The following is a 13,386-nucleotide window of genomic DNA, read 5'->3' on the forward strand; positions in this document are numbered from 1 at the left end:
GGCTGATGCCAGTGCCTGTTTCAATGGAAAGGACACTGGCTAATGAAATACAAATTGTGTATCTCAAAAAGTTCTAGAGATCTGCTGTACAACATTGTGTTTACAGTTAACAATACTGTATTATACACTTAAATTTTGTTAAAAGGGTAGATTTTTTTATGTGCTTTTGATCATAATAATAAAAAAAAGATAACCCAACTATCCCAGTACCAGTTAGCTTAGAATACTTCATACAGTATTATTTGGTACTTATATTGGGGCCAAACTCTGAGCTAGATGCAAGAAACGGAAATACAAATATAGTACAACCCTAAATGTGCTCCAGATCTTAGCCTTATATGGAAGCCAGACCTATAAGTGTATAATTTTACTTTCATATATCTGTGTGTCTATACACACAACATAATAAATATCTGAACTACCCATTAGAATATAACATTAAATAAAAGAGAAAAAGTTGCCTCTGCCTAGAGAATCGAAGAAGGTTCCTGAATAAAAGGTTGTGAGTGGAAACATTTAAAAAAATGATTAAAGAATATCTTCATAATAAATACGGTGAAAACAATTCCAGGTAAAGAAATAGTGTGAGTCATACAGTGTAGTCATAGAAATACAAGTAATTTTGATATTTTTAGGCCATGATTTGCCAGGAATGGCATGAGAAGAGATGAAGCTAGATGCTATGGTAAAGGTCCATTTTTAACTTGCTAGAGAACTTGTATACTTACAGTGGAAGGAGGTATATAAAAGGCTGTTAAGTAAGAAGAAAAATTGATTACTATTCTATTTCAGATAGATAATGGTGGGGAAGATGGATCCAAGTGGGATTAAGACTAAAGAGGAAACCAATGTTGCTGCAATGCAAACGGTTCATGCACTAATTAAAAGGATATGAAGCATTCTAAAAATAATTTTGGAGGCACAATTTCTATGATTTTCCTTAATTGATTAAAACAGGGAAGTGAAGTTTAGTAAGTGACTCCTGGATATTTTGGTAAGTAACTTGGTGGAAAACGGTACCATAAATGGAATAGGAGATACAAGGGGAATAGTTGGGATTGGGCAAGAGGAGAAAAATAAATAAATCTATTGGAGCATATTAAACAGAAATTGCTTACAGGACATCTAAATAATACTATCCAGTAGACATATAGGTAATATGTGTCTGAGGAACAGGAGATGTCAGGACTCTTGTATAAACTTGAAAGTCATTAGCATATAGATGGTAGTGAAAATGATGAAAAGTAAATTCCTGTAATTGATAAAAGCAGAAGGTTAAAGACTGAATGGTGGGACCACCGACATTAATGTGTGAATGGAGAAATATCTGTTAAGAAAACTAAGAATGGAGAATAGAGAGATCCAAGATGGTGGAGTAGATAAACACTGTGCCTGTGTCCTTCCATGAACAAATTAAAATTACAACTAAATTATAGAACAATCAACCTGGAGAATCATCTGAAGTCTGGCCAAACAGAAATCCTGTAACTAAAAACATAAAGTAGAAGCCATGTGGAGACTGGTAGGAGGGCCAGAGATGCATAACAGGCCCCAAACCTCCCTGTGGTAGTTGAGAATCAGGAAAGTTATCTCAGCTGCAGAGGTTCCCCCGGGAAGAGTAAGGGAGCCCAGCCCTCCACATCAGGCTCCCCAGACTAGAGTACTGGTGCTGGGAAGAAGAGCCCCCACAATATCTGTCTGTGAAAAACAGTGGGGATTCCTAACCGGTCAGGTGAGATGTAAGGCTGTGGGAAACCCAGACATTCTCTTAAACAGCCCGTGCACAGACTCACTCGCTCGCAAGCACCCACCTTGGGCTCCAGTGGAGGGATGGTGACTCAGGGGCCTCAGAGACATACAGGAGAACGGACTGAGTGGTGTGGCTTCAGAGTGAGGACTGGAGGAGAGTCAGCATTTTCCTGGTGAGGGGTCCTTTTCCCATGCAGCCAGCAGGCAGGCACCATCTTTCCGATGGTGAGCCTGCCCCCATAGGCCAAATCTGAATCTGATTAGCCTGTTGAGCTCTGCTGCTCCACCCTACTAACTCAGCTGGGACTCCTCCCTACCCAACTCATGCACAGCTGGAGGCACTTTCTCCAGCCCCTCCCGAATTGCACTCTTTCTTAGAAACTATAGGAGTCCACAGGCCCCAGGCAGGCAGAGACTGGCCTCAGTGTGCTCTGAGATTTTTGCTGAGCCACCCCAGGCTCAGTACTGGCACCAATCCAGAGTCTACATTAACCTGGTGACCACAACTCTTCCCACTCTAGTGATTCCCTGAGACATTGCCTCTCCCAACTGGCGTACTGCATGAGGCTTTATCAGTGGCTGAAACTTAAGGGAGCTGGCAGGTGACAGCAAGCCTCAGGGTGTCCTTGCTTTTTACAGAGTTACCCCAGGCATGGTACTGGTGGCAACCACCCTGAGTTCACAGTGTGGCCTGTCCCATGCACCTCCAGGTTTAGCACAGGTAGTAAAAAACTGTAGATCACTTTGTAGCTCCTACCAGGTAGCCCCCAGCCAATCACAGGCAGTGGCTGACTTGGGCCTGCACTGGAGCCCTTCCCAAGATACCCCAGAACCAACATACTTGGAGGTTGGCTTCCAAACACAGCAGAGCACTGCCCAATTAACCCCACAAGTGGCACACACAAAGGGTAGTCTCAACAGGCACCAGAGCCTGCTGGAGCAAATCCCACTCAGTGGGGTAAGCCTCCCGCACAGCAGCCCATCAACTGTGGATGTGGCCAAACCCCTAACCCAGTCAGCCTGAGGGTCAATCTCACCCACTGATGTGCCAATAGCAATCAAGGCTCAACTATAACAAAAGAACACACATAACCTGCACAAGGGACATTCCTGGAGCACCCGGCTCAGGTGACCAGGGAAGCTGTGCCACAGGACACCTACTATATAAGGCCACCTGGCCAACACTGGGAGACATAGCAGATCTACTTAATACCTAGAAACAAACACAGAGAGGGAGCCAAAATGAGAAAACAAAGACAACCCAAATGAAAGAAGAGAAAAATCCAGAAAAATAACTAAATGAAATGGAGGCAAGCAATCTACCAGAGACTATTCTGCAGGGACATAGGGAGTCAATGTAAATGAACACAAAGCTCTAGCTACTGCTTTTGCCATGTTATAAAGTTCTTTGTTGCTGACTCAGGTGTTCACATCTTCCACTTGCCTCCATGACAATAACAAGCTGGCCTGTGACCTTGCAAGTAGGGCAAAATCTCAGACCCTGGACACTTCTGGGCAGTTTTGGTGATGAGGATGGGATAGAAAACCAGAGGCATAGTTTTCTGGAACTATGAAGAAACGTGAAGACCCCTGAAGGCTAGGTTAAAAGACATAAGTATACTTCTCAGGATTTGGTAGTGAATGCTCTTGCCCAGTTGGGTGTGAGAAGGAGAAGTAAGGATACTCCACTTCCCTATCTATTCCTATTTCCGATCACTTTCCTATGCAGGAATGTTTAGAGTATGAGCAACAAGAGGTGGGATTGAAACTAACCACTCAAATGGAACCTTGGTTGTTGTTCACTCTTTATGCAATGAAAGGCAGAAGGGATGGTATCATGACAGAGGAAAGGGAGCCCCAACACTCTAGCTAAATGACAGTATGAATGCAACTGCCGACTCAAAAGGTTTTCAACACTGAAACAGAAAAATCCACAAGGAGATATACTGCTTTCAGGAAAAATGTTTGTTTATTTATTGAGCAGACCAGGCAGCTTCTGGACACTGGAAGTAAATGAAAAGCCTCCCTTAATGTTGAGGAGCCACACTCTTCCTTAGAGGACTCCTAATGACTCCCACCTCCTCTACGCCTACTCTAGATGTTTTTAAAACAAAGCCTAACAAACTGGGGAACATCAGAGAGAGAAGGGACTAGGTAATCAACCATTCCAATTTGCCTGGGATTGAAATTATTCCCAGTATGTTGGACTTTCACTGCTAAAACTAGGAAAGTTCAGGGCAAACCTATGTGAATTGCTCACTCTATGGATTCAAACTCTGTTGGATATGAATTTCCAAAACACCGTCTTACTTTGTCCTGTGAGGAGAAGAGCACTGTGTATAAGAGTGGCCAAAAGTGTTGAAGACAAAAACAAAGTTCCTTGAGCCCAAGTTCTCTCTGGATGCTAAGAAGAGCAAAAGGAAGAACATTGATCCTGGAGCCAATGGAGAAAAATGCCTCCCTCACTGCTCTACCACAGGCTAGGTTCTGCTGCCCTCTTTGAATTCTCAGGACTCTCAGCCAAGAGATATGATCTCCTGTGATTATTACAGCCCCTAATACATAGAAGTTAAGTCCTTGTTCTGTGTTTCCATGTAAGAGGAAGAGGAAGCACCTCAATTCAACTAAGAAGGTCTGAGAAAGTCCCATAGTGAGGGATAAATGTTAACAAATTACAAGCTCACTTAAAAAACATACAATTAGAATAGAGTGGAAATATTGAAACAATTGAATTTGTAATGAAAAACCTTTAAACAAAGGAAACTCCAGGTCTAGAACTCTTCACTAGTGAATTTTATGAAATATTTATTGAAAAAATAATACAAATTATATAATATTATTTCCACAGTAAGAAAATTCTGTTTTGTTTTGTTTTTTGAGAAGAAACTTCTTAACTCATTTTATGAGGCAAGCATTACCCAGAAATATAAATCAAAGATATTACAAGGAAATAAAATTACAGACCAGTAGCCTTCATGAACATAAGCAAAATATACTCAACAAAATATTATCAAAGTGAATCTAGCATTATGTAAAAATGGAACTATGTCATGACCAAGTTGGATTTATCCTAAAAATGAAAGACTTGTTCAATATTCAAAACTCAGTGTAATAAGCAATATTAAAGAATTTTTTAAAACATGATTATCTCACTAAATTCAGAAAAAGTATTTTACATAAATTAATATTCATTCATTCAATAGAAGAAAATTTCCTAAACCTGATCAAATATATCTACAAAACATCTCCAGTTAACATTATACTTACTTGTGAAAGATTGAATGTTTTTTTCCTAAAATCAAACATAACATAGAGATGTTCCATCTTACCACTCAGAGCGTAGCTAGAGTCATAAGGGTAGAAAATGAAATAAAGACCACACAGATTACCAAAAATAAAAAATAAAATAAAATAGTCTTTATTTACACATGACATGATTATTTAAATAGAAAATCTAAAGGAATCTACCAAAAAAAGGTAATAGAACAAACAAAAGAGTTTTTTGAGTCATTTAAAAATCAATTGCATTTCTATAATATTGGCAGAGAATGGCTAGAACTTGAAATTTTTAAAATGTGCTGTTGTCAATAGTATCAAAAACCATAAAATTATTATGCATAAATCTAACAAATGACGTGAATGATCTTTATGTCAAAACCATAAAACATTGATAGAAGAAACCCTGATGAAAGAAGACCTAAATAAACATGGAGGTGTGCTCTGTTCATGAACTGGAAGAAGTCAATAAGGTGGTATTGTTAGTTCTCCCAAATTAGTTTATAGCTTTAATGTAATTTAAATCAAAATCACAGCAGGATGTTTTGTAGAAACTGACAAGATGTTGTAAATTTTTATGGAAAGTTAAAGGAATAGAATAGTCCAAACAATTTTGAAAAAGGGAGAACAAAGTTGGAGTACTTACACTACCTGACACTAATTCTTACCATAAAGTTATAGTATCTAAGTCAATGTGGTATTATCAAAAGGATAGATACATACATTAATAGAACTGAAAAAGATAGCCCAGAAATAAACACACTACATAGTGTGAATTGAATTTCTGCACTTTGTCAAAGCAATTAAGTTGGGGAAGAAAAGCAGACTTAACTAGGCAGAAGAAGAAATCAGCAAACTTGAACATAAGCCCCTTGAAATTATTGAGTCAGAGGAGCAAAAAGAAAAATAAAGAAGAAAAGTGAAGATAGACTAAAGGGCTTATGGGACACAATCAGGCAGGCAATATACACATTAAAGGAGTCCCAGAAGTAGGAGAGAGAGAGAGAGAGAGAGAGAGAGAGAAGAGAGAGAACGGGAGTCTATTTGAAGAAATAATGGCTAAAACCTTCCCAAATCTGAGGAGATAAATAGACATAAAAGTTTCAAATGGCCTAAGAATTTAAACTAGAATAAATTCAGAGAGACCTACAACTACACACTTCATAATCAAACTGTCTAAAGTCACAAACAGAGAACCTTGAAAATGACTCTACATGTAGTAAAGCTCCTATTAGATTATCAGTGGTTTTCTCAGCAGAGAGTTTGCAAAGAAGGGAAAGGGATGATATACTCAAACAGCTTAAAGAATAAAACTGACAGCCAAGAACACTATATTTGGGAAAACTGTCCCTCAAAATGAAGGAGGAATTAAGGCTTGCTGAGGTAGTGCATCACCACTAAAGCTGACCTACCAGAAATAGTGAAGGGATGAATGGACTCCTTCCAATTGACGCCAAAGGATGATAAATAGCAACATAAAATCATATAAAAGTATAAAATAATAGTTTATACTGGTAAATATATAGACCAGTATAAAATCCAGTAATATTGTAATTTGGTGTGTAAATCACTTTCAAATATTTTATAGGATTTAAAAATGAAACCATAAAGAGCAATTATAAAATATGTTAATATATAGGAAATATTTTTTAAAAGGTAATGTGTCACCAATAACATAAAGTAGAGGAAGGGAGGGGTAGATGTAAAGCAGTAGAGTTTCATATGCAATTGAAGTTGTTATCAGTTTAATGTAGATTATTATAACCTTAATATTTTCATTGGTTGCAATGATAACCAACAGAAAATATCTATAAAATACACACAAGTGGAAATGGTAAACAAATCAAAATATATCAATAAATTTTTTTTTAAAAACACACAAAAATGGCAGCAGGAGAGGAAAAAAGAGACAAAGAAAGATACAAGACAAGAATATTAACCAAATGTTGATAGTAAGTACGGACTATCAGTAGTTACCTCAAAATAAATGGATTAAACACCCTAATTAAAAGACATATTGGCAAAAAGTATTTAAAATTTCCAACTATATGCTATCTACAATAGACTCATTTTAGATCCAAGGACACATATAGCCTAAAAGTGAAAGGACGGAAAAATACATTCTATGTAAACAGGAACCTAAAGAGAGTAAGGGTAGCCATACTTAGACAAAATACACTCTAAAACAAAAATTGTCACAAGAGAACAAAAAGGTTTATTACATAATGACAAAAAGCATGAATTCACTAAGAAGGTATAACAGTTAAAAATATACATGCATGGAGGTGGCTGGTTAGCTCAGTTGGTTAGAGCATGGTGCTAATAACACCAAGGTTGCCAGTTTGATCCCTGCATGGGCCACTGTGAGCTGTGCCCTCCTTAAAAAAAGAAATACATGCATTTAACATTAGCCTTTCATATATATTTATGAAGGAAACATTGACAGAACTGAATGAGGAAATACAAAGCAATACAATACTAGCAGACTTCAGTAGCTCACTTTCAGTAATGGGTAGAACAACCAGACAAAATATCAGTAAGAGCACAGGGAATTTGAACAATATTATACCAACTGAATGTAACAGACATATATAAAACACTATGTGACAAGAGCAGAAAACACATTCTTCACAAGCACACTTAGAACATTCTCCAGGATGGACTACATATTAGGCCACAAAGCAACTCTTAACAAATTTAAGAAGATTGAAAGTGTATAAAGTATCTTCTCCAACTACAATGGAATACAATTAAAATCAATAGCAGGAGGAAAATACAGAAAAGTGTGGAAATTAAACAACTTACTCTTAACCAGTGAGTCAACGAAGAAAGCACATAGAAGAATCTTTATTTTTTAAGGCTGAATAATATTCCATTTTGTATATATACTACAATTTCTTTATCTATTTATCTGTCAATAAACACTTAGGTTGTTTCCATATTTGTGTATAGTGAATAATGCTGTAATAAATATGACAGTACAGATATATCTTCAAGGTTTAATATCATTTCCTTTGGGTGTACACCCAGAAATGGAATTGCTGGATAATATGGTAGTTCGACTTTCATTTTTTTTGAGAAGCTTCCATACTGTTTTCCATAATGGCTGTACCAATTCACATTCCCATCAACAGAGAATGAGGGTTCCCTTTTCTCCACATCCTCTCCAACATTAGTTATTTATTGTCTATTTTGATAATAGTTATTCTAACAGGTGTGAGATGATATATCATTGTGTTTCTGATTTTTAGTTCACTGATGATTAATGATGTTGAGCACCTTTTCATATACATTCTGGACATTTATACTTCTTTTAAAAATGTCTATTCAGTTCCTTTGCCCATTTGTTGATTGGGTTTGGTTCCTTGCTATTGAGTTGTATGAGTTCCATGCATATTTTGCATATTTATCCCTTACCAGATATATGATTTCTAAATATTTCTCCCATTTCATAGATTGCTTTTTCATTTTATTTATTCCTTTGCTGTTCAGAAACTTTTTAGTTTAATGCAGTCCTTGTTTATTTTTAGTTTAATGCAGTCTTTGTTTATTTTTGCTTTTATTGCCTGAGCTCTTAGGGTCAAATTTAAAAAAAAAAAAATTCCCAAGGCCAATGTCAGTGAGAATTTTTCCCTAATTTTTTTCTAGGACTTTTATGGTTCAGACATTACATTTAAATATTTAATCTACTGTGAATTGATTTTGTGTATAGTGTAAGATAAGGGTCCAATTTCATTCTTGTGCGTGTGGATATCCAGTTACCCAACAAAATTTATTGAAAAGCCTATCCTTTCCCCATTGTGTATTTGTGACACTCTTGTTGAAATTTTGTTGACTGTACATTTTTTTATTTATTTCTGTGCTCTCTTTTCTGCTACAATTGTTCTACATTTCTGTAGAGATCAAATATACAGCATGATGACTATTATTAATACTCTATTGAATACTGGAAATTTTATAAAAGAGCAAATTTCAGGTGCTCTCATCACATAAAATTATAACTATGTGTGGAGAGCAAATGTTAATTAGCTTAACTGTAGTAATCATTTCACTATGTATACGTATCACCATTGGGTACTCTCTAAATACATAAAATATTTGTTTAAAAAAATAAGAACTATTCAATCTAAAACATGTTTGTTGTAAAATTGCAATAGACAATGGTTTGTAATTGAATGAAGGGAGTCTCTAATACGTTTTCGCACACAAGGGAGTACAGTCATTAATGGTGACAATGTGATAAAAATCATACACACAAATATACTGAGATATACAGAATTAAATACTATGTGTAAACTAATGTATGCAAAATTTAATTGAATATAAAATATGCAAGAAACTAAACAAAAGCTATGAGCAAAATCTGTTAAAGAACTCAAGCCTTTCGATACAGAAATGTTCACTAAAAAAAAAAGTTCACTAAGAAATTTATGACAATATAAAATTTTTCTCAAATATAAAATTAAATATGAGAAGCAGTCATACATGTCTAAATCTCTCCCACACAAAAAGACATATATATGTATATATATATATATATATATATATATATATATATATATATATAAATAAAATTGTATGAACCCACAATCAATACATAAAACATAGCACAATACAAACTTAATTTACAGTAAATACTACATTTAACCACCTGACATTGACAAATGTGAATACTAGGTTTGTATTACATACGATAGAGTGACCACATTTCTTAGAATGTGGACCCTAGTCTTAGGAAGATCTGCTTTCAAACACACGCTCCACCCCTTAAAATTTGTAAATTTTTGACATTTTACTTAATCTCTCTTTGTCTCAATTTCTTTGTAAAATTGAAAAAATACACATCTAACAGTATTATTAAGATTTAATAAAATTACATTTGCTTTAATGTTGTATCTATATATAGTGCGAGCAAATTAAATATATGTTTTTTAAAATGATATTTAATATAAGTAATTCTATGAAATTCTTATAGCATTAATTTTTAGCTAATAATAAAATCATCAACAATTTGTAGTAAAAGTACATGGGCTTTGGATACAAAAGGCTTACAGACTAAGTCTGGCTTTCTTCACTTACTGTCTTGGATAAATTAATTAGCCTATATGAGTCTTAGTTTTCTCATATGCAAATTGTGAATAAAAGTATTTGTACTGAAAAAAATTTTGAGAAATTCAAAATGAAATAATTTAAAAACAAAAACTACCAGGAATGAATGCTCAGCCAATTTTTTTCTATTAAAAAAATAATAATAATAATGTTGATAGTGGGAGAAATTGAGCAGCCTTTTCTCAGCGAATGATCGATGATAGGATTAGCACACTATAATGCATATAAAACAGTGTTTAAGATGTCTTTGATAATTCTACTTGTGTGAGTTGAGCGTTATTTCAGTGAATGGATGTAGTTACTACACTATAGTGCATATAATACAGTGTTTAAATACCCATGTGTATAAGATGTTTCTGAGAATTAAACTTGCATGTAAAGTCGAGGAATGCGTTATTTCAGTAAATGGATGTGACCACACTATAATATTTAATAAATAGCCTTTAAAGACACATGTATAAGATATTTCTAAGAATGATATACGAGGAACTAGTTGAGAATAATGTATGTCAGTGAATGGATGTGGTAACAAACTGTAATGCATGTAAAACAGTGTTTACAATTCATGTATAGAAGACAATTCTAAGAATGCTACTAGATAGTAAAGTAGAAAAGAGTTGTTCTTTTAGTGAACAATGTTAATCACCACACCTTCAATATACAGTCATGTGCTGCTCAATCATGGGAGACATTCTGACAAATGTGTTGTAGGCAATTTTGTCATTGTGTGAACATCATAGAGCACACTTTCATAAACCTAGATGGTATAGCCTGCTGCACACCTAGGCTATATGGTATACCACTGTCATATATATGGTTAGTCATTAACAAAAACATTGTATGTGCTGCATGAATGTATATAAAATAATGTTTAAAAACATAAAATGTTTCTAACAATGTTACTTGGCATAAACATTTGAGAATAGTGTTGTTTGGGTAATTGGATGTAATCACCACACTGTGACACGGAGCATTGTCATGATGATGATTTATGGCACACTTTAAAACACACCTTCTGTCAGCCAAGGCTCACACCCGACTGACTGACTGCACTGAACAAGTTGAAACTTGTCACACACTGTTACTAAGGTTTGATGCACCGCTTCCTGTATTGAAGATCCCTGCCTTTCCATTGGATGGCACTTGGTAGCAGCACTAACCGTATTTTGTGATCATAACGGAAAGACTCCATGTCACACATTGCTTGTGGTATGGCAATTTCTATCAAATAAAAACATTACGGTGTGTCTTCATCCACTTTATGCACCAGATCTGGCACCATACAACGTCTGGCTCTTCCCCAAAGTCAAAATGACCATGAAAGGTAAATGGTTTTAATCAATTCAGGAATTCGAGGCAACCACAACAGCACAACAAAAGACACTCATGAAAAACGACTTCCACAACTGCTTCATAAAGTGACAAGAACAATGGGATAAGTGTGTTTGAAACGAAGGGGAGTATTTTGAGGGGGATTAATGACAATGTATCTTTTTCTGTAATAATTTTGTTTTATTTAAACATTCATCGTATTTGGTGATCCCACCTCATATATTGCATTGTGTGTTCACCACCAGAGTCAGTTCTCCTTCCATCACCGTGTATTTGACCCTCTTTTCTCTTCTACCACCATTTTCCCCTCTAACCCTCTGGTAACCACTAAACTGTTGTCTGTGCTCACAAGTTTTTTAAAAAACCTCTCCTGGTTATATCCCCTCAGTGGTCAAATTTCCAAATTGGCCTGTATATTTCTGATAGCTCTTTCCTTTTCCCTCTTAGCTTTGGCCAATGAGAGCTAAATCACTTTTATATAAATCACTTGGGAACTTGTAAATAAATGGGAACTTGTCAACAGCAGGAAGATTTCTATCTATGATATGGTAAAATGCTTTTGTTTGTTTGAGCTTTAAAATAAAGCCTATTTCCAAGGCAAATTTTGCTTTCCTGCATTGTTTTGCATTAATTGGAAAACAACTCAGATGTGAAAAAATCTTTGGAAAAGAAAATGTTGCCTTGAGCAAATGGTGTTTTCACAAATATTTGCCATAAGTGCATAACAGAGAGCTGTGCCTCTACTGTTACTTTAGAAGTATCATCATGTAAAGTGAAATCTTAGAAAATTGAGTTCAAAATGTTTTCATTCAGGGAACTGCTTGACTTGCAAACATGTAAAACTCACCCTACCAGTGTCAACTGAGGGCATTCCTGCTGGGGTTGCAGTGACGAGAGGTGATGTACATATAGGAACAAAAGCACGTGAATGCGGCCCCATCACCTGCTCCCTCTGTACACCTACAACCCGCCCAGGACCTGCATGAGGCTGAGCAGGAGCCCCACTCCGAGGTGGAGACCCCGAGGGGGCCGTGGCTGGCAGAGGGGTTATGAGAAAGGGCGGATGATCTTGCTAGATGTCCAGACGTGACTGACCCTCCTGCCCCAATCTTCGGAAATCTGGGCTCCTGGGGTGCTCAGGGCCTGTAGCCTGCTGCTTCCCCTCCCCACATGCAGGTCCCAGGTCTCCAGGTCTCCACTCCTCCTACACATCCCCAGCAGCACCCATTTCCTAGGTCCTGCCCTACAGCAGCCACCCCCACATACTTCCCTCCCCCAGGCCTTCCGTCCTTGCTGGGCTCTGAGCCTGGCACCCACTCCCACACAATAACAGGAAGTGCTTCTTTCTGAGGTGGAAGGGAAGCTGGGAGACTAGAGTTGTGCCTTTTTCTGAACACCCCATTTCCCAGCCCTCCCTGACTTGGCTTTGGAGTTGTTTCCATGGTAACAGGACCTGGTGTACAGCATGCAGTATACCTCTACTAGAAATAAAATGCTTGTGGCTAAAAAACACATGTATTGCACATATTGTGTAAATACAGTCTGTGGATCTATACCTTGTTGCTTCCATAGCCGCCCTGCATAGCAGCAGCTCTGCGGCCATCGCTACATTCTGCCCCAGGGCCGCACAGTGGAGAGCGGGGTCGCCCTCCACCTCCTTCATGTCTGGTTCCGCTCCATGTTTTAGCAGGATTGTTGCACACTCCTCTTCCTGGCACAGCACCACCTGCCAGGATTATGCCGTTAAATAAACGGTAAATTCTGGGAATTCAAAGTAAGCATTCCGCAAGTTTCCTTGATTAGTTATAGTTTAATGTGATAAATTCATTTTTATTTTAAACAATTAAATCAAATCCGTCTTGTGTTGACATAGTTATAGTTGGCTACTGCGTACCTTCATCAGAGCTGTCCTGCTCTCCT

This window comes from Rhinolophus sinicus, chromosome 1 (assembly GCF_057876585.1).
Source record: "Rhinolophus sinicus isolate RSI-liver-muscle chromosome 1, RSI-T2T, whole genome shotgun sequence".
NCBI lineage: Eukaryota > Metazoa > Chordata > Mammalia > Chiroptera > Rhinolophidae > Rhinolophus > Rhinolophus sinicus.